The following is a 22,050-nucleotide window of genomic DNA, read 5'->3' as shown; positions in this document are numbered from 1 at the left end:
GGGAGCGGTGGGACACTTACAAACTGGACGGGTTACATCTGGGCAGGACTGGGACTGATGTCTTTATGGGGGTACTTAGTGGAGTGGTTAGGAAGGATTTAAACCAATGTGATGGGGGATGGGAATCAGAAGAGTAGGGCAGTAGATACAGAAATTGAGGGAGAGATAGGAACCAAGGCAAACATGAGGAAGAACAAACAGGCCGGGAAAGGCTGCTGAGAAGAGCAGGAGAGGTGGTCTCAAATACATGTATTTCAATGTGAGAAATATAATAGGCAAGCTAGATGAACTTAGCTTTGATTAGTGCTTGGAACTGTGACATTACTGTGATTACGGAGACTTGTCTTGGGTGTGATAGAAGGGGATGTAAAAGGGGTAGGAGAGTTGCATTACTGGTAAAGGAGTATCTCACAGCTGTACTGAGGGAGGATATATCAGAGGACCCTGTGCAGTGAGGCAGTATGGGTCGAACTCCGGAATGGAAAGGTGAAATCTCAATGCTGAGGGCCTACTACAGGCCTCCCAACAGCCAATGGGAGATGGAGAATATGTAGACAGATGTTGGAAAGATGTAAAAATTGGGACTCACTTCATGCCAGGGGCTTAGATGGAGCAGAATTTGTAAGGACAATTCAGGATGGTTTCTTGACCTTTTTTATATAAACAGCCCAACCAGAGAAGGGGTTATAGTGGACCTGGTTTTGGGCAATGAGTCTGTCCAGGTGAGTGACGTTTCAGTGGGTGAGCATTTCGGGAGTAGTGACCATAATACTGAGTTTTAAGATACTTCTGGATATAGGGATACCAGCAATCTTTGGGTGAAGGTGTTAAATTGGGGGAAGACAAACTAAAACAAATTGAGGGAGGAACTAGAGAATTTTGGTTGGAGGTGGCTGCTTGAGAGTAAATCAAACAACAGTTGATGAGAATTTGGGAGTGGCATGTTCCTGTGAGAATGAAGGATAGGTACAGCAAGTCATGTGAACCTTGGATGACTGGGGATGTTCTGACCTTAGTCAAAATAAAAAGAAGTCTATGTAAGATATAGGAGGATGGGAACTGACAAAACTCTTGAAGTATATAAGGAATGTAAGAATGTAGGATAGACCTTAAACAAGGAATTAGAAGGGCTAAAAGAGGTCATGAGAAATCATAGCAAATAGGATTAAAGAGAATATCCAGGCTTTTTATACATATAGGAAAAGGTTGGTTCACTCAAGGACAAAAAATGCAATCTATGTGTGGAGCCAGGAGAGGTAGGTGAGGTCTTAAACAAATACTTTGTGTTGGCAATCACCGAAGGGAAGGAATTGGTGCAGGATGATCTCTGGTAAGGGAGTGCTGAATTTCTAAGCCCAGTTGTGATTAAACAGGAAGAGGTGCTGTGCGTCTTAATACACAATAAGGTCGATATGTCCCTGGTTCCTGATGGGATATGTCCCTGAATATTGAGGGAGGCAAGAGTATAAATTACTAGAGCATTGACAGACATCTATGTATTCTCTATGGCCACAGGTGAGGTCCCAGAGGACTAGAGAACGGGATAACATTGTTTATGCAGTGTAGTAAGGATTATCCAGGAATTTACAGGCCTGTGAGCGTCACATCGGTGATAGGGAAATTATTGGAAAAGTTTCCCAGAAACAAGATCTATACGCACTTAGAAGCAAATGGACTTATTGCCAATAGTTTTGTGAGCGGGAGGTCATGCCTCACAAGTTTGATCGAGTTTTTTGAGGCAAGAAGATGTTTGAGAGAAAGCTGTTAATGTCGACATGGACTTCAGTGAAGCCTTTGACAACGTGTCATGGCAGACTGGTACAAAAGGTGAAGTCGCGTGGTATCTGGGTGAGCTGGCAAGTTGGATACAGAGCTGACTTAGTCACAGGAAACAGAAGGCAGCAGTGGGAGGATGTCTTTTGGAACGGAGGGTTGTGACAAGCGATGTTCCACAGGGATCAGTGCTGGGACCTCTGTTCATGGTCTACAGAAATGATTTTGGAAGAAAGAGTGACTGGTCTAATTAGTAAGTTTGTAGATGATACAAAGATTGGTGGAGTTGTGGAGAGTGAGGATGATTATCTGAGGATACAGCAGGATATATACCATAGAGACATAGAAATATACAGTACATAAACAGACCCTTCGGTCCAACTCGTCCATGCCTCCCAGATATCCTAACCTAATCTCCCCTGCCAGGGAAAAGACCTTGTCCCTCATGATGCTCCAGCCTGTTCAATCTCTCCCTTTGGGTCAAATTCTCTAACCCTAGCAACATCCTTAAATCTTTTCTGAACTCTTAAATTTCACAACGTTCTTTTGAATAGGAAGGAGACCAAAATTGCACACAGTATTTCAAAAGAGGCCTAACCAATGTTCTGTACAGCCACAACCGCCTCAGGTGACTCTGTGTGGAGTTTGCACATTCTCCCCGTGTCTGCGTGGTTTTCCTCTGGGTGCTCCGGTTTCCTCCCACAATCCAAAAATGTGCAGGTTAAGTGAATTTGCTATGCTAAATTGCCCGTAGTGTTAGGTGAAGTGGTAAATGTAGGAGAATGGGTCTGGGTGGGTTACGCTTCGGCGGGTCGGTATGGACTTATTAGGCCGAAGGGCCTGTTTCCTCACTGTAAGTAATCTAATCACAACATGACCTCCCAATTCCTATACTCAGTACTCTGACCAATAAAGGAAAGCATGCCAAATGCCTTCTTCACTATCTTATCTACCTGCGACTCCACTTTCAAGGAGCTATGAACCTGCACTCCAAGGTCTCTTTGTTCAGCAATATTCCCTAGGACCTTGCCATTTTAAGTGTATAAGCCCTGCTCTGATTTGCTTTGGCAAACTGCAACATCTCAGATTTATCTAAATTAAGCTCCATCTACCACTCCTCAGCTCATTGGCCCATCTGATCAAGACCCCATTGTAATCTGAGGTAACCACCTTGGTTGTCCACTACACTGTCATCTGCAAACATACTAACTATACCTCATTTGTTCACATCCAAATCACTTGCATAAATGATGAAAAGCAGTGGACCCAGCACCGATCCTTGTGGCACACCGCTGGTCACAAGCCTCCAGTCTGAAAAGCAACCCTCCACCATCTCCTTCTGTCTTCTCCCTTTGAGCCAGTTCTGTATCCAAATGGCTAGTTCTCTCTGTATTCAGTGAGGGATAACCTTGTTAACCAGTGTCCCATGAGGAACCTTGTTGAACACTTTAATGGAGTCCACATAGATCACGTCCACTGCTCTGCCCCCATCAACTATCTTCGTTACTTCATTAAAAAACTCAATCACGTCCGTAAGACATGACCTCCCACACACAGCCATGTTGACTATCCCTAATTAGTTCTTGCCTTTCCAAATACACATAAATCCTGTCCCTCAGGATTCCCTCCAACAACCTGATCACCATCCACCAGTCTATAGTTCCCTGGCTTTTCCTTGCCACTTTTCCTTAATAGTGGAACTACGTTAGCCGACCTCTAGTTTTCCAATACCTCACTTATGACTGTTGATACAAATATCTCAGCAAGGGGTTCAGCAATCACTTCCCTAACTTCCCAGAGTTCTAGTGTATACCTGATCAGGTCCTGGGGATTTATTCAGTTTTATGCATTTTCAAGACATCCAGCACCACCACCTCTGTAATATGGACATGTGTCAAGATGTCGTCATCTATTTCCCAACATTCTATACCTCCCATGACCTTTTCCACAGTCAACACTGATGCAGAATACTCACTTAGTATCTCCCCCATCTCCTGCAGCTCCACACATAGGCTGCCTTGCTAATTTTTGAGGGGCCCCTATTCTCTCCCTACTTACCCTTTTGTTCTTAATATATTGATAAATACCCTTTGGATTCTCCTTAACCCTATTTGCCAAAGCTATCTCATGTCCCCTTTTTGCCCTCCTGATTTCCCTCTTAAGTATACTCCTACTGCCTTTATACTCTTCTAAGGATTCACTCGATCTATCCTCTCTATACCTGACATATGCTTCCTTCTTTTTCTTAACCAAACCCTCAATTTCTCTAGTCATCCAGCATTCCCTACACCTTCGAACCTTTCCATTCATCCTAACAGGAATATAGCATCTCTGGACTCTCATTATCTCTCTTTTTGTTTAGATTCTATTCTCTACAGTGTGGAAACAACCATTTGGCCCATCAAGTTTACACCAACCCTCCAAAAAGCATCCCACCCAGCTACCCTATCCCTTTGTATTTCCCACAGCTGATCCACCTGCACATCCCTGGGTACTATGGGTAATTTAGCATGACCAATCCACCTAACCTGCACAGCTTTGAACTGAAGCACTCTGAGGAAACCCACATAGATACTGAGAGAACGCGTGGAGTTTGCACAATCAGTCACCCAAGGATGGAATCGAACCTGGTCTCTGGCGCTGTGTGGCAGCCATGCTGACCACTGAGCCACCGTGCCACCCATTCACCTGAGAAGCAAAGGACATCAGCTTGGTTTTGCATCAAATGGCAAGTTGCCTCCAAGATTATTCTCTGTGCTAGACTGAAGAGCCAACCTAGACCACACACCTAAGTCTCTGGGTCAGCAGTTGAACCCATAGCTGCCTTAGCGTTACTACCGGACTAAAGCTGACCAAATTTAAAAATGAAAGAAGCAGCAGTGTATCGAAATTCTTTCTTCGTCTTTAAGTGAGTCCTTTCTTTTCTTCCTAACTAGAAATGCATAGAAGAGAGAGGCCCGGGATAGAGTTCTTCTTTAACATAAGTTTAGAAGCAAATTGAAATATTGAGTTTAGTGTTGAAGGAGTGCATCGATTATAAATGACTGCTTTGGTTTGAAATTGCTATCTTCTTTTAAGTTCCCTTTATTGATCAATGGAGTGAAGTCTCAAATAATCTTTTCTTTCTTTTTAAAGCAGACCATCAAGAGTCTTTTTCAAACCTGACAACAGTTGCTCCAAGTAAGTGTTTTTTTTTTTGGGGGCACCCAACTGAATTATTTGTTTCCACACCTTGAATTCTGGTCACGATCAATCATGTCTGTTTTTTTGCTGTCTGTCTTTCTGTGCAGCTTTCCAAGCAGACTGGAATAAGCATATAGGTAAGTCACAAAAATCTTTGGCATAAATGTGAGTGGAAGTCCTCAGTTGTTGCTAATTAATGTCTTTATCAGCTTCAATTTGAGGTAGGTTGGTGTAATGTTAATGGAGAAACTGCCCATATTTGCTGAAGAAAAAAAACATGTTTATTGGGTTTGTTTTTGATTTCTTTGGGCATGGTAAGTATCAATTTAAGGTGCACGTGCAAATTTAGAGTTCTGTGGGAGTTTGGATATTTTTGTTTCTGATTTGTGACAAATAACCGTACCAAGATACTAAAACAGCTGCTATTTCTGGACGGCAATAAGAGCTGAGCTAATTTAGACAGTGTTATTTGTTCTTGGAATGTGAACACTATTGCTGACACAATAGTTCTTGCCTGTTGTTATGGACCAGACTAGATTCCCTCAATATACTTTGAAAGTAGCCTGGATTCTAACCTTTTTTTAATTGTGAAGTGTGTGTTCCAGATGCGATGTGACTGGTCAGATTATGGACGTTAAGCAAAATACAATTTACTTAAACACTCTAGTTAAAATACAAACAAAAGAAAGGGGAATTTAGAATAGTTTAACTATTGAAAAACTTAACTGAATAATACATACAGTACCTATAACTAATTAACTGTTCCAATATAGTAACCTCCCATTAGCACACCTCTTGTCAAAAAAGCAAATTCAGACACCAATTCTCACATGCAGCTCTCAATCCAGGAGGGGAAAAAAAAAATCAAGAGAAAAATCAGAGAAAGTAGCAGCTGGAAGACATTCACGGAAGTTTTCAACTCTTGAGACCCCAAAGGCTTCAGTTCTTGTTACTGAAAAGAACAAAACCCAGAAATCTGGATCTGAGAGAGCCGGCCACATCCATTCAGGCTGTTTTTAAAACAACCCAAGGCCTCCAAAGGTGTTAACTGAAATCGTCTTCAGAAGCCAGTTTCTTCACCACTGCCTTGCAACCTCTTCAAAAAAATAAACCCACGACAAAGTAACAAAGTGGCAGCATTGGTATTACCATGTAATTTTTGCAAGAATATATATGATTCAATAGCCAGGGTCATGTGTAAGCCACACTGAGTAGGTACTAGCTCACAAATGTTTGAATTTATTGGATTCAGCAACATGGCTGCTAGAATGTTGATCTACTATTCCAATCACTAGCTACCACACCTGTAATAAGACTAAGCAGCAATAAAGGTAGGTTGTAGCTGAAATCTTTTATTGAAAAATAGCCTGTTGGTAGGAAGTATTTTGGATGGAATAGAAAGAGGCTGAATGCAGTAGTTGATTGTTGACATGTAATGCCTATGCCATTTATTGCAACAATCAAATGGCTGTGGCATAAAGACCAACATAATGCAGTCTAGTTATGGAGTCTTTCTTGATAAATGTGTAGGTTTGCGTGTGGATGTCCAAAAACCTTTTTAAAGGCCATTGTCTTTTCACGCTCATGAAGTAGTCTCCTAGTTTATGAAGTACATTTGTTGATACAACCTCTCTCTCTGTCTCACTTATGGAAGATTTATAGGAAAGTGCTAACAGCATTGATCAATTGATGCTCTACCATTTGCTTCTGAATACAGGGAGAAAGCCCTGAATAAAAGGAGATTGCTCCCCAGGTCCTAGGCTAACTTACTTTAGACCCTTGGGTATAGATTTTATATAATCTGCATTCTGCCTGCCTGCCTTTTTCTCAAAATATATCTAAGAGTTTGATTTTTGTTCAGCTGGTTCAGCATCCCTCAGTTTATAATTTCAGTGCTCTTAAACATACAAGAAATTGGGGAATATTGCTCATGCTGAGGAAGCCTGTAGCAAAAGGTATTGACAGATTTACAGAATGCAGTTGTGGAATAGCAAATGAAGTTCAGTTTTGATGGGAACTGGTGGATTTTGCTGGAGGATTGGATAGGCCATCTAATCCTTCAAAAATAAATATAAATTATCAAAGAAACTGCTCTAATGAAATAAGGAATAGAAGTAAAAGTAATGTTGCGGTTGTTGGAAATCTGAAATATATACAGAATGCTTGAGAAACTTTCAGATCTGGCAGCATCTTTGGGGAAAGAAATGTAGTTAATGTTTCAAGTCTGATATGACTTCAGAACGGAAGAGTCATACCAGATTTAAAACATAAATTCTGTTTGTCTTCACAGATACTGTCATATCTGAGTTCTTCCAGCATTTTGAGGAAAAAGCAGCACACCATGAAAACAGACTTCCGGAGGGAATAGTGGTTAAATAGCTGGAGACATGGTAGATGTAAAAGTAGGTGGTTTGTGTGGAACTGAATATATGAATTAAATGGGAGTGATTTTAATAGCATCCTGTATCAATTTCCACCTCCTAGAGATGTATAACCATTAACTTGAAACGATTCAATGGTGTGTTTAAAAATAGGACTCACTAATAATGACTTGATGGTACAATTCAGCAACTTAGACCCGTGAACATTTCTGGAGTAGGTTTGAGAGTCTAATGCCAATTTGCGCTGAAACTGTCGAAATGCATTTCCAGTCATGTTCTGAAACCAACCAACAGTTGTATCCCAAACTTCCGATTCACAAGTTCTAGTTAAACATTTCAAATCAACAATCAACCGGAGTTCAAATCAGCATTCCAGTGCAATACTAAGGGAACACTACATTGCTAGTGTGCCTTTTTGAAAGAGATATTTGATTTGAGGTTAGATCTGTTCTTGCAGCTATGCATAAAAAAAATTCAATTGAATGACTTGAATAAGTAAGATACATCTTTCAATACCTGCTCAATGTCCCTCAGGCAAAACTGGCAAAACAGATTATGTGGCAGTTTATCTCCTTACTGATGACTAATGTGTGCACATTGGCTCTGACATGTAGCAAATAAGTGACAACCCTTTTTTTTAATTGATTCGTAAAACATTTTGGGATAATCTGAATATGTGAAAAGTGCTAAATAAATGCAAATTCATTTTTAAGGTAGTTGCCAATAGCCTTTATGTCTTTGCGCAAATGCACAAGGAAGCAAGTAAATTGTGATAGTAATCTTGGCACAAAAACTTTTTCTCGTTGTTATAATGTCTCATAATTTTTCTTGAGGTTTGGGCGTAACAGCTGCACTTGTGGTTGGAGTGATTCTTTTCTTGGTCTTCATGGTAAGTGAGACTTTCGCTAATATAGTTTTGAATCCTGTCATTTCCTTTATTGAAAAATGTACTTACATCTTAAAATTGGTAATTTAAAACCATTTTAGTTCTGAACTATTGAACAATAATGCATGAATAACAACTTGAGTGTAAGGTGTGAAAGATTGATTTCATTAAAATCTCTTTCCTATTAGTGTACTTCAAATGCAGGGACTTCCCCAAAAAATATCTGCTCCTATAATATTATTCTTGAATATAATATAGCGGTGAATGAGTCATTAAAACCCATGGAGCATGAGGGCTCCTCCGCTCCAGACGTGATGTCCCTGTTGGAGGAGAAGCTTCACCAGAACTGTGATCATTTATTTCATTCAATTCCTTGTGATATTACTGATGCAATTCTCTTCACATTGTTCAAGGTTCATTCATGAATCATTTAATAATAGACATTTCTTTGTGACAGATTTATGTTACATTAGTGTGGAAATCACTATTACAATAGCTGCATTTTTGTTTTTTATTTATTGGATGTGGGCATTGCTGTTGTCCGTCCCCAATTGCCCATGAAGTAGCAGTGAGTTGCTGCCTTGAACTGCTTCTGTTCATTTAGTGTCGATAGACCCCAATGTTAGGGAGGGGAGTTTCAGGATGTTAGCGAAACTGCATTGAAGGGAACAGTGACTATATTTTCAAGGAGAAAGTGAGGACTGCAGATGCTGGAGATCAGAGCTGAAAATGTGTTGCTGGAAAAGTGCAGCAGGTCAGGCAGCATCCAAGGAGCAGGAGAATCGACGTTTCGGGCATGAGCCCTTCTTCAGGAATGAAGAAAGTGTGTCCAGCAGGCTAAGATAAAAGGTAAGGAGGAGGGACTTGGGGGAGGGGTGTTGGAAATGCGATAGGTGGAAGGAGGTCTGACCGACCTTTTATCTTAGCCTGCTGGACACTTTCCTCATTCCTGAAGAAGGGCTCATGCCCGAAATGTCGATTCTCCTGCTCCTTGGATGCTGCCTGACCTGCTGTGCTTTTCCAGCAACACATTTTCAGCTATATTTTCAAGGCAAGGTAAGAGGTGACTTGGAGGGAAACTCGCAGTCTGTGATGTTCCCTTGTGTCTACTGCCCTTCTTGATGGCACTTATCACAGTTTTGGAAGGTACTGCCTAAGGAGCCTTATTGAAATGCCGCGATGCATCTTGTAGATGGCGCACACTGCTGCTACTGGATGGCATTGGTGGGGAGTGTGGATTTTGTTTTCCCTGCTTGAAGCAGTAGACTACCATGTGTCAGACTCCTTAACTAAGCACTGGGACACCATGGGAAATTACATTTAACATTGACAGATACAATGGTCTTGAACCTGAGCGCAGTCCAGTAATCAGCACAGAAATGAGAAAGGCAGCAGAACAAAGGCACATATTTCACTGGCATAGGAGGGGAAAGGGTTCAGCTCAGTTGGGAATTCTGAGAGTTTCTGCATCATTAAGTTGCTGACTTGAGGGAAGCGCAGACCTGTTTTCTCAATAAGGCAAGTGAGAATGTCGTATGGTATTTGTCAATAATTTGAGATTATTTTAGAGGCAGTGTTCCTACCTCTGGATTAAATGCCTTAATTCAAGTCTCCCCTCCCCATAGGTATTTCTTGACCTGTTTTAATAAGTTCATTTTCAAAATTCGTAGCTTTAAGGGTCAAATTCTGCAGTTCTTAGATATTTTGAAGCACTGTCCCTTTTTGTCCAAGTATTGGAGCAGGAAATCCATGTCCCTTTCATACTGTAACTTGCATGTTGCACCTGATTTGCTGTCCATCTCACTGCCCCTGATGCTGCTTTGGGGCAGAGAGCAAGGCAGTAAGGCTAATGCTCCTTGGATGCTGCCTGACCTGCTGCACTTTTCCAGCAACACATTTTCAGCTCTGATCTCCAGCATCTGCAGTCCTCACTTTCTCCTTAAAAATATAGTCACTGTTCCCTTCAATGCAGTTTCGCTAACATCCTGAAACTCCCCTCCCTAACATTGGGGTCTATCGACACCAAATGAACAGAAGCAGTTCAAGGCAGCAACTCACTGCTACTTCATGGACAAGTGGGGACGGACAACAGCAATGCCCACATCCAATAAATTTAAAAAAAAACCAGCTATTGTAATAGTGATTTCCACACTAATGTAACATAAATCTGTCACAAAGAAATGTCTATTATTAAATGATTCATGAGTGAACCTTGAACAATGGGAAAGAGGGTCAAGCATGAAGGAGGAACTGAAGGAAATCATAATTAGTCAGGAAGTGGCATTGGTTAGCAGACAGAAAGCAGAGAGTTTAAAAATAAATGGATCCTTTTCAGAATGGCAAGCAGTGACTTGGGCGTTGTGGGGTTCTCTGCTGGGACCCCTGCTGTTTACAATATGTGATTTGGACAAAGGAAATGAATGCAATATCTCCATTTCAGATGATACTAAGCTTGGTAGGAGTGTGTGCTGTGAGGAGAATGCTGCGAGGTGTCTTGAATAGATTGGCTGGGTTGGCAAATGCAGTAAAACATGAAGAAATCCAGTTTGGTGTCTCGAACAGGAAGGCAGACAATTATCTGAATGGTAGCAGTTTTAGAAAAAAAAGTGAGGTGTGGTGGGATCTGGGTGTCATAGTGGAACGGTCGCTGAAGGTTGACATGCATGTACAGCATGTGGTGAGTAAGGCTCATGGCATGCTGATCTCCATAGCAACAGGATTTGGAGTTTAAGAATGGCTTGCTACAGTTCTACAAGGCATGGGTGAGGCCACACCCTGTGTGCAGTTGTGTGCGGTTTTGACCTCCTAGTCTGAGGAAAAACATTCTTGCTATTGAGGGAGTGCAGGGAAACTTCACCAGACTGATTCCTGGGATGGCAGGAAAGACTGGATCTACTGGGCTTGTACTGATTATCCTGATGGGGCTGGGAAAGACTAGATGTGGAAAGTATGTTGTAGATGTTGAAGAATTTTCCAGAGCTAGGGGTCACAGCCTAAGAATAAGGGGTAAGCCATTCAGGGCTGAGGCAAGGAAGAACTTCACTAAGTTGTGAGCCTGTGGAATACTCTCCCACAGGAAGCTGGTGGGGCCAGTTCATTAGATATATTCAGGAGGGAGCTGGACATGGGCCTTGTGACTATAGGAATCAAGGGGTATGCAGAGAAAGCAGGAATGGGATACTGAGATTGCATGATCAGCCATGATGGTATTGAATAGTGGTGCAAGCTCGAAGGGCTGAATGACTTACTCCTCCACCTTTTTTTTTAAGCATGGCTTTGAGCTAACTGAGATAGCAAGAGGTTGGTGGGTCAGGAGACAAAGGGTTGGAAACCAGGCAGTGATTGGTAGGAATCCAAAACATCATTGTTTAGTGCAGGCACCTACCTGTGGCATTACTGGTAGTAACATCACTGGCACTGTAGTGAATGTAACCCTGCAATTGCTTAAGAGCAAATGCAGCCTCTTCCAAAAGCTTCATAATTGATGTACATGAAAATTCCTATTGTTTTAAGCGTGTGCCATGCCTAGGAATCCTAGCCATAATTGCAGCACAGTATGAGCGTGTGTAAAGCAGGAGCAGTGCAGTTCCATTCATGATTATTGCATTGTAGAGTTATAGAGCCATACAGCATGGAAACAGACCTTCTTGAAGGTAGATGACCCCAAAATTGGACGTGTAGTTGACAGCAAAGAAGGTTACCTTGGATACAACAGGATCTTGATCAGATGGGCTAGGAGTGGCTGATGGAGTTTGTTTTAGACAAATGTGAGGTTCTTCATTTTGGAAAAGCAAATCAGAGCAGGACTTGTACATTTAATATGATCCCGAGGAGTGTTGCTGAACAAAGAGACCTTGGAGTGCAGTTTCGTAGTTCCTTGAAAGTGGAGTTGCAGGTAGACAGGATAGTGAAGAAGGCATTTGATATGCTTTCCTTTATTGGCAAGTGCATTCAGTCGAGATGTCATATTGCGGGACATTGGTTAGGCTGCTGTTGAAAGGATTCAGAAAAGATTTACAAGGATGTTGCCAGAGTTGGAAGGTTTGAGCTATAGGGAGAAGCTGAACAGACTGGGGCTATTTTCCCTGAAGTGTTGGAGGCTGAGGGATGACCTTATAGAGGTTTATAAAATCATGAAGGACATTTTTTTTTGATTACTTAGTGTGGAAACAGGCCCTTCAGCCCAACAAGTCCACACCGACCCGCCGAAGCGCAACCCATCCATACCCCTACATTTACCCTTTATCTAACACTATGGGCAATTTAGCATGGCCAATTCACCTGACCCGCACATCTTTGTGACTGTGGGAGGAAACCCACGTAGACAATAGGCGACTGACTGTGGAGTTTGCACGAAGTGGGAATTGAACCCGGGTCTTTGGCGCTGTGAGGCAGCAGTGCTAACCACTGTGCCACCCACAACAACTATTCTTATGATTTGATTCCCAACAGTGTGGAAACAGGCCCCTCGGTCCAAAAAGTCCACACTGGCCCTCTGAAGAGCAACCCACCCAGCCCCATTCACCTACATTCACATCTTTGGACTGTGGGAGGAAACCCACGCAGACACATGTGCAAACTCCACACCGACAGTCACCCAAGGCTGGAATTGAACCTGGGACCCTTGTGCTGTGAGGCAGCGTTGCTAATATGGTAAGGTACATGAATAAGGTAAATAGACAAGATCTTTTCCCAGGAGGGTGAGTCCAAAACTAAAGGACATAAGTTTAACGTGAGAGAGGAAAGACTTAAAAGGGACCTAAGGGGCAACATTTTCACACTAGGGTGGTACATATATGAAGTGAGCTGCCAGAGGAAGAGGAGGAGGCTGGTACAAGTACAGCATTTAAAAGGCATCTGAATGGGCATATGAATAAGAAGGGTTTAGAGGGTTATGAGCCAACTCTAGATTAATTTAGGAGATCTGGCCGGCATGGTCGAATTCTTAGTCAGATATAGAGCATGAAATCCGATCCTTTGGTCCAACTCATCCATGCCAACCAAATGTTTAGTATTAGAAACACCTGTCCTGAGGAAGAGAGCTTGTCTACTTATCCTATCCATGCTCCTCAATTTTATCAACCTCAAAGGTCATCCCTCAGACTCCTGACACTCCAGGGAAAACAGCCCCTCCTGATAGCTCAAACCCAATAATTGTGTTTTGAATAGGACTGAGGAATAACACGAAACGTGCTGATTGGGAACGGGCTCCTGTGAATAACATTCCTGACAGTCTTTGAAATTCACCTACTTGGGGAATAAATGCAAATTGCTTTGTGTGCAGTGGTTAATGTTTAGCCATGATATTTTCTTTATTCCTATGTAGATCCTATCCATAAGTTGGGGATGGACAGGAAGCACATTCTCTTTATAGAGCCTCACTAAATTAACACGACAAGGCTGTTATAATGGGCCAAGGATAATCACTAGAAGATAAGAACAACTTTGAGAAAGGGTACCTGCCATAATTTACTATAACCTATTTGTTTTGTTGTTTATAGGGAAAGTGCAAGAAACAACCTGCAACAGACTCTAGTGTTTGAAGCAAACAATACTGTGACATTGGATAACTGTATAAGTGGATTTGGTTATCAAGTGTTATATACCTCGACATTTTCAAACTGGAGAAGTTTATGTGCCTTAGCACAAATTGTGTTGATCTACATTTTTGAAAGAAGATACTTGAAGCTTTTGCTCAAACTCATTTTGGTCTTCCATGAACAACAAATGGCACAATGTAATTATTTATTCAAAGTTTGTGCGAAGATTTGTAGCTCGGGTGCTTGTTGTAGTGGTTCTGTTCGCCGAGCTGGAAGTTTTTGTTGCAAACGTTTTGTCCCCTGGCTAGGAGACATCAGTGCTCTGGAGCCTCCTGCGAAGCACTTCTTTGATGTTTCTTCCGGTATTTATAGTGGTCTGTCCTTGCCGCTATTTATTTTTCTTGCATTAAATATTTATGCTTTCAACAAAACAAATGAAACCGTTTACTACAAGGCAAAAAGTGACAAGCTTTTGCATTTTGTGTTGAGGCTGATCTTAAAACACTGAATATATTATGCTTATATTTGTTATACAAATAATATTTGTAAATTAAGTATTCGGTGTTTTTAATAGAATTAGTTAGGCAAGGGAAAAGCCTAGGATGGAAAACTTTCGCAAATGAGTTCAATCACTCAGCATTCCAAATTGAGCTCAGCATTTTTTTTAAAACTGAGCTGAGTGCAATTTTTTAAATTTATATTAAAAGTTGTGGAATCTTGTTGTGTTCAATACAACTTGTGCTTAAAGCTCCAACTAATACAAAGTCCAGACTTAAGTATATCTTATGAAAATTTTTAAAATATTTATGAAATACTTAAATGGAATTTGGGAGATAGTGCTATAGATTATTACTATAATTTTAGAATTATATTTTCTGAATTTCTTTCTTCCAATTCTGAACATTTGATTCTAATAATCTTTAGTACTTCAGACTCTCCCTAAGCAGATATCTAATCATTTTCTTGTACCAGTCTCCACGTTTTAACTACTTTCTCTGCTACTACATAACTTAATGTCGAATTCACCTATAACTGCTCTTTTGTTGGCTTTAATAGACTTTTCTGGATTATCCATATCATCATTGTGTAGTGTTTAAGAAATTGTAATGTGAAAATTGAACTGCAAAACAACTTGAGCATTTCCGATGTTGGGCTGTCATATTGATACGTAAAGATGCACATAGCCCATATTGGAAAGAGGACATTCTGCAGATAGTTCAGTTATAATCTGACATGAATCTTAGAACCTGTGAAAAATAAAACAGAACTGTAACTGCTACATGTTGGGGCATAAATGCTTCATCCCCTTGAATAACATCAAATTGAACCAATCGTATTGACCAGGACGTCAAGCTGGGAGAAAACAAGGGAGCCACAAGGTGCAGTTAGCATGCATCTATATGGAGACAGGTGGGTTATTGCCAACAGAACAGCACAAGACTAAGCTCAAAGGAGAAACATCAAAGCCACATCTCGCTATAAAGTGCCATTGTCAAGCAGTAACTTTGTTTTTGTGATACTTGGTTAAAAAGCACTTTGACTGGAATTCTGACTGACAAGAACATTCTTTTTTTAAATCAAGAGCCCTAACTGAAGTACATTGTGGTATTTGGTCTCTTCTGGATAATCATATCCAGAGTGATCTCGTCATGGTAACTGACTTTAAAAATCCCAGTTATTCAGCTGTTGCTCTTTGTTTACCACAACGTGTTTGCAACTACAGCTTTTTCTCAATCATGTCCTCTCTTCCACCTTCTATCCCAATGATATCATGTCCTGTAGCTACAGACATTGCCCTCCTGCTTTCCTACAAAGGTGCAGGTATGAATGGATACAAGTGGACAACTGTGTTGGTGATTCATGATCAGATCTACTTAGACCACAAAAGCACCCTTGGGTCCTATTTCCATTTGCTAAACTTACTCGGTAATCCTGAATGATCCTGGAATACTAAAAAGCCATCTTTTCTCCCCTGCAAGCCATCTTCTTAAATCTCTTTCTCTCCCTGTCTGTCTTCTGCACCCTCAGCCTCCAATAATATGCATTAGAAGCTCACAAATGGATTGTTACTAAGGTTGAAATCTGCCACTAGTACTACCTCTCTCATTACTGTCATGACTTGCCTGGAGAGTGTGGTGGAAATGAAGACTTAGTATTCCTAAAAATCAATACTATTGCAAAACAAAATTAGTAAAACTAGTCAGGAGGTAATTAAATGTTGTTGTCCAACAATTTTCCTTTATTTCAAACCCATTGGTTCTGTGGATTCTACTTTTGCTCGGACTTCCAAAAGAAATGACTATTTATATACAAAAATGCAAAAAAAAACAAAAGTAAGATTTACCTCCACTTATCTTTACTTTTCTCTCCTCACTTCTCCAACTATATAAGTCTTAAACTCTTGAACATCTCTCATCCTTAACTTATTTCATAATCTTACATTTGGGATAATAGTTCAGAGATGCTTAATTTTAGTAGCAGCATACTCAATGTTACATTGAATGCATTAATAGATTCTGTCTGAACAGTCTTACATTCTGTGTTTTACATTTATCAACAAAAACTATTTCTCAAACAGCAAATTGATTGCTCTGTACACACAAACCCACTCTTAAGTAAAAAGAAATAGCGTTAATCTTAGATAATAACCCCTATTGTCAGTATTCAAATCTTTTCTAAATGTTTAAAAACTCAAGTTAACTTCATTCTGAAGTGAGTTCTTCTGTGTCAATATCTAAACTTGTATTGAGTTAACCTGGCTTTCAGGTCAATGCTTTTGCATTAGTGCCATTGAACTTTTCCTGCAGCTCTAACTCCAATAAATACTTTAGCTTGCCTTGAATAACGTCACTAACTATGATTAGAAACCTTTCCCTACACGCATACCTTCAGTTCTTATTTCCTATTTTGAACAGCAGTTGATTCTTAGGTCAGAATCTTAGTCAGAGATGTACAGCACAGAAACTGGTCTACACTGACCAGACATCCCAACCCAATCTAGTCCCATTCACCCATATCCCTATAACCCCTTCCTATTCATATACCAATCCAGATACAATTGCAGCATTTAAAAGGTATCAGCTTCCGCCACTTCCTCTGGCAGCTCATTCCATACACTAATTAGCCTCTGCATGAAAAAGTTGTCCCTTTGGTCCCTTTTACAGAGGAACCTCTTATGTGGCATTCGATTAGCCGAATTTTGGATTATCCAAACAAGATCACAAGGTCCTGATGCTTGGCTAAACTGTTATCCTGCATTTGATTATCTGAACAAAATACTCCCTGCCCACATCATTCGGATAATCTAGGTTCCTCTGTATATCTTTCCCATCTTATCCTAAACCTATACCCTATAGTTCTGGACTCCCTCACCCCAGGGAAAAGACCTTGTGTATTTACCCTATCCATGCCCCTCATTATTTTATAAGCCTCTAAAGGTCACCCCTCAGCCTCTGGCACTTCAGGGAAAGCAGCTCCAGCCTATTCAACCTCTCCCTGTAGCTCAAACTCTCCAATCCTGGCAACATCCTTGAATAGTTTCTGAACCGTTTCAAGTTTCACAACATCCTTCCGATAGGAAGGAGACCAGAATTGCATGCAATGATGTAAAAGTGGCCTAACCAATGTCCTGTACAGCCGCAACATGACCTCTCAACTCCTGTACTCAATACTCTGACCATTAAAGAAAAACATATCAAATGCCTTCCTCACTATCCTATCTACCTGCAACTCCACTTTCAAAGAACTATGAACCTGAACTTCAAGGTCTCTTTGTTCAGCAACACTCCCTAGGACCTAACCATCAAGTCCTGCTAAGATTTGCTTTTCCAAAATGCAACACCTGTAATTTATCTCAACTCCATCTGCTACTTCTCAGCCCATTGGTCCATCAGCCCATCTGATCAAGATCCTGTTGTACTAAGGTAACCTTCTTTGCTGTCAACCATACCTCCAATTTTGGTGTCATCTGCAAATGTACTAACTATGCCTCCTATGTTCACACGAAAAGTAGAGGACCCAGCACCGATCCTTGTAACACTCCACTGGTCACCGACCTCCAGTCTGAAAAACAACCCTCCACCACCATCACCCTCTGTCTTCTACCTTTTGAGCCAGTTCTGTATCCAAATGGCTAGTTCTTTCTGTATTCCACGAGATCTAACCTTGCAAACCAGTCTCCCATAGGGAACCTTGTTGAAAGTCTTGCTGAATTCCATGAGATCACATCTACTGCTCTGCCCTCATCTATCCTCTTTGCTAATACTTTAAAAAAACTCAACCAAATTCACGAGACATGCTTTCCCACGCACGAAGCCTTGCTGACTATCCCTAATCAGTCCTTGCCTTTCCAAATACATGTACATCCTGCCTTTCAGGATTCCGTCTGACAACTTGCCCATCACCGATGTCAGGCTCACCGGTCTATGGTTCCCTGGCTTTTCCTTACTACCTTTCTTTAAATAGTGGCACCACGTTTGCCAACCTCCAGTCTTCTGGCACCTCACCTGTCAGTATCAATGATACAAATATCTCAGCAAGAGGCCTAGCAGTCACTTCCCCAGCTTCCCATGGAGTTCTAGGGTACACCTGATCAGGTCCTGGGGATTTATCCACTTTTGTGTCTTTCAATATATCCAGCACTTCCTCCTCTGTAATATGGACATTTTTCCAGATGTCGTCATCTGTTTCCCCACATTCTATATCTTCCATGTCCTTCTCCATAGTAAATACTGTTGCAAAATACTCATTTAGTATCTCCTGCGGCTCCATGCAAAGGCTGCCTTGCTGATCTTTGAGGGGCCCTATTCACTCTCTAGTTACCCTTTTGTCCTTTAATGTATTTATAAAAACCCTTTGGATTCTCCTTAATCCCATTTGCCAAAGCTATCCTCATGTCCCCTTTATTCCCTCCTGATTTCCCTCTTAAATATACTCTTACTGCCTTTATACTCTAAGGATTCACTCCACCTCTGCTGTCTATCCAGGACATATGCTTCCTTCTTCTCCTTTACCAAAACCTCAATTTCTCTAGTCATCCAGTGTTCCCGACAGCTACCAGCCTTTCGTTTCACCCTGACAGGCGTATACTTTCTCTGGACTCTCTTTTTCTGAAGGCTTCCCATTTTCCAGTCATCCCTTTACCTGTGAACATCTGCCCCCAATCAACTTCTAAAAATTTTTGCTTAATGCCATCAAAATGTGTGTTCCTCTGATTTAGAACTTCAACTTTTAGATCCAGTTTATCCTTTTCCATTACCATTTTAACCTAATAGAATTATGGTCGCTGGCCCCAAAGTGCTCCCCCACTGACACCTCAGTCCCCTGCCCTGCCTTATTTCCCAAAAGTAGGTCAAGTTTTGCACCTTTTCTACTAGGTACATCCACATACTGACAAATTGCTCCACTTGCTCCGAGTGGGAAGAGAAACCTAATTCCTTCAAGGAGCTTAACCATGTTTATGTCAAACACGAATACATAACTGGAACATCTTGTTCTGAACCAGCACACCAGACTTTATCCCATTTTCAGAAGCAGATGTCCTTAACTACTGTTCTGAGCTACGTGTGTCCATTATGTCTGGATCAAAGGCATCTAAAATTTCTGACTCTTTGTCATCTAAATCTATCAAATTCTTTCAGTAATCTGAACTGAATATCAGTACAATAAGTGTTGGAGGAATTTTGAATCTCAGGCAGATTGTACCATACAAATTGCATCAGGGTAGCAAAACAAAGTGCAGAATACAGTGTTACAGCCGCAGAGAATGCGGAGAGAGAGAGATCATAAGTAACTTTTGAGAGGTCCTTTCAAAAGCCAGATAGCAGCAGGGAAGAAGTTGCCCTTGAATCTATTCAGATATGTATTCAAACTTTTATGTCTTCTGTCTGATGGAAGAGGGTGGAAGAGAGTGTAACTAGCAAGAGAGAGGATCTTTGATCATGTTGGCTGCTTTTCTGAGGCAGCGGGAAGTATAGATGGAGTCAGTTGGTGGAAGGCTGGTTTGTGAGATGGACTGAGCTATGCTCATGACTTTCTGTAGTTTCTTGCAGTTGTAGGAAGAGCTGTTCCCAAACCACACTGTGATGCACCCAGATAGGATGCGCTGACTCATTTTCACAAATTCCAGTAAGTTTCATAGGCTTCCCTTACAATTTGCCATGATTTGGAGATGCCGGTGTTGGACTGGGGTGTACAAATTTAAAAATGACGCAACACCAGGTTATAGTCTAAAAGGTTTAATTGGAAGCACACTAGCTTTTGGAGCGATGCTCCTTCATCCGGTCACCTGACAATCACCTGATGAAGGAGCGTCGCTCCAAAAGCAACTGTTCGTCCAATTAAACCTGTTGGACTATAACCTGGTGTTGTGTGATTTTTAACTCTCTCAATTTGCAGTATTCTGAACTAAGCTTTCCCATTTTATTACAGCCTTCAGTAGTTTTCTTTTTAGTCCTGAGAAGGGGATTTGGATTATGCCTTTTACTCTGGCAATTTGCCTTCCTTCCACCCTATTATCCTTCTAAAGGTTATTGGGGTAATTGGAAAAATCAGATAACTATCAGGAATGACTGCCGCTTGTTTAGCAATTGCAACCCCTTAGTCTTTGATACAGTTTCATCTGACAAAAGGAAAAGAATTTTGAAATTTTTTCAAGAGAATAATTTTTCTCAGAACTTTGTGTGATTTCAGTTCCCAATGCTTATATTCACCTGCCTGAATTACTTTGCTGGATCCTTTAAAGTTAAGTTTAGTTTTGTCCACGCTGTTTCCTTAAATTTCAAAACATTTGCCTGTATGTTTCAGGGACTAACTCATGTGTACCAGTATAATTTGTTTTACAGTGTCATATCTCTGAAAACCTCCTTTTGACAGTGAAATATGAATTTCCTGTGGGTTACTGGTCAATTTACTCTGCAAGGGCAATGTCTGCTTTCCCTTTAACTAATAAATTTGTACTGGCAGTTTTGTGAAATGCTGAATGCTTAGATATCCTTTTATTCAAATATAGTGGGGCCTGTACAAATGTAATCTTAAGTCCAGTAAGGAAATGTTTGACTAGAATTCTCCCCATCAGAGCCTGCTTTGCTTCTGATGTCTCCTTGTTTCAACAGCATCATGTCAAACATCTTTATGTTTCATCCTTCTCTCTTTCACACACTCTTGAACACATCCTCTGGCATGCACTCTTGTGTATTCTCTTTTGCTTTCTCATGCTTCAAGCCCAAGTCACTTAAGTGCTAGTTTTCCTTTGGTCTTCATTTCCATTCTTTTCAATTCTCAAACTACTTTACCTGTAACCTAAGATAAACTGATTGATGTCTGACTACCTGGTCTTTGTTGTGCTGTGCTAGTCTTTCCATTACCTTGGTCATCTTAGCTTTTGTGGACAATTCCACCTCTAATTTACTTCCAATTTAATCAATCTAGCTTTTATGATCACTTAAAAGTTTGACAGAGACATCATTTTTACCTGAAGGGAATGCTGTCGTGTTTTTAATAGCATAAAACTTGGTGTTTCCTCTCATTTTTTTCCCCCCACTTAGCAACTCAATGGGGAGCGGCAAGATTTTTTTAGATTAGATTACTTAGTGTGGAAACAGGCCCTTCAGCCCAATAAGTCCACACCGACCCACCAAAGCGCAACCCACCCATACCCCTACATTAACCCCTTTCCTAACACTACGGGCAATTTAGCATAGCCAATTCACCTGACCCGCACATCTTTGGACTGTGGGAGGAAACCCACACAGACACGGGGAGAATGACTGTGTGGAGTTTGCACAGTCAGTCACCTGAGGCAGGAATTGAACCCGGGTCCCTGCTGCTGTGAGGCTGCAGTGCTAACCACTGTGCCACTGTGCTACCCGAAAAGTACTCCAGATGTGGTCTAACCAAACTTTGACCCACACTAATATATACCATCTGCTCTTACACGAGTCACGACTGATGAAGGCAAGTGTCCCAAATACCTTCTTGCCTACCTTGTTAATCTGTCCTTACACTTTCCAGGATGTGTGGACAAAGATCCTAAAGTCCCCATGTTACTTTGAGTTTTTAAGTTTCCTGCCATTCATTGAGTACTCCCTTATTTTGTTACTTCTTCCAATGTCTCAAATTTATCAGAGTTAAGTTCCATCTATCACTGTTCTGTCCATCTGACCAGCCTATTTATATCCTTCTGTAACTTAACACCTTCTTTCTCACTGTTAACCACCCAGCTAATCTTTATGTCATCTATAAACTTACTTATCATCTACCTCAGTCTCATCTACATAATTTATTTATA

Source organism: Hemiscyllium ocellatum, chromosome 34 (genome assembly GCF_020745735.1).
Source record: "Hemiscyllium ocellatum isolate sHemOce1 chromosome 34, sHemOce1.pat.X.cur, whole genome shotgun sequence".
Classification (NCBI taxonomy): domain Eukaryota; kingdom Metazoa; phylum Chordata; class Chondrichthyes; order Orectolobiformes; family Hemiscylliidae; genus Hemiscyllium; species Hemiscyllium ocellatum.
The sequence above is the reverse complement of the archived record's forward strand: the minus strand, read 5'-3'. Positions refer to the sequence as shown.